The sequence below is a fragment of the Atta cephalotes genome (assembly GCF_000143395.1).
Source record: "Atta cephalotes unplaced genomic scaffold scaffold00025, whole genome shotgun sequence".
In the NCBI taxonomy this organism is placed as follows: Eukaryota; Metazoa; Arthropoda; class Insecta; order Hymenoptera; family Formicidae; genus Atta; species Atta cephalotes.
This window is the reverse complement of record NW_012130089.1, coordinates 688,672-689,752: the sequence shown is the minus strand read 5'-3', so window position 1 is coordinate 689,752 and position 1,081 is coordinate 688,672.

Below are 1,081 nucleotides of genomic sequence, written 5' to 3'. Positions count from 1 at the left end.
GAGAGAGAGAGAGAGAGAGAAGAGATAGGAAAATTGTAATCGATATTGTAATCATGTTACGACAAATTTTTGTAATTTTTAAATCGTTCGATTAATTTTATACAATATTTATATCTGTTCATATAAAATTATTTTGTTTTTATGTTGAAATAAACGAAAAACATTAAAAAAGATTTTTAAGTTATTAAGCGGAATGAAACAAATATATTGCACGTTCAGTACAATTTATCAGTAATACAAGAGCATAACGAACACAGAAATTTTATATATAATTCCCGAGTTCAATACTGAATATTTAATTTTGTAAAACTGAAGTCCTCTAATATCCTTTAATTAATTTATTTTTGATATAGTATAAATAATAGTTTCATTCGTATTCCATTTCATAAAACTAAATTTCCTTTTTATTTTATATTTTTAAAAGACACTGTGTATGATCCGCAATTGATCTCTTTTTCTTTGTGAAGATTTAATTTGAAGTCCCTGCGCCTCGTGATTAATTAAATTTTTTATCCGCGCTTTGTATGAAATGTCCAAATACAAAATTCTTTCTCAATTGGGGATTGAGTCTGTCTGAAGGGATTGAGTCTGGTCCGATCACCAGCAACTTTTTAATTATCGACACTGAAAGTTGAAATTGAGCGGGAATGAGGTTTCGTTGCTCATTTGCAGCGGCTTAATTTGGAAAAAGCGTTTTCATCCCGGTATGTTAAATAATCCTGTAAATATTGAACTTAAAATCCTGATTCGCTGTAATATAACTAGAATATATAACTAAACTAACTGTTTACAGTCACCGTGTTCAACCACGGGTTAAACATTCATATGAAGAGACTTTGAGAAACGGAGCAAATGATTTTTTGCGAAGAGAAAGCCCTTCGAATCTTCCTTTTTATATTTGATGACGTGTTGTGAATAAAAGAAATTGTGTTCCTAAACGCGTACAATACAAAATGAACGCTTTACGTATGTATAACTGAAGTTCTTTTAAAAGTGTAATTAAATAGACAAGGATGAGAGGAAGAAGGAGAGAGAGAGAGAGAGAGAGAGAGAGAGAGAGAGAAGAAGAAAGAAAAGAAAG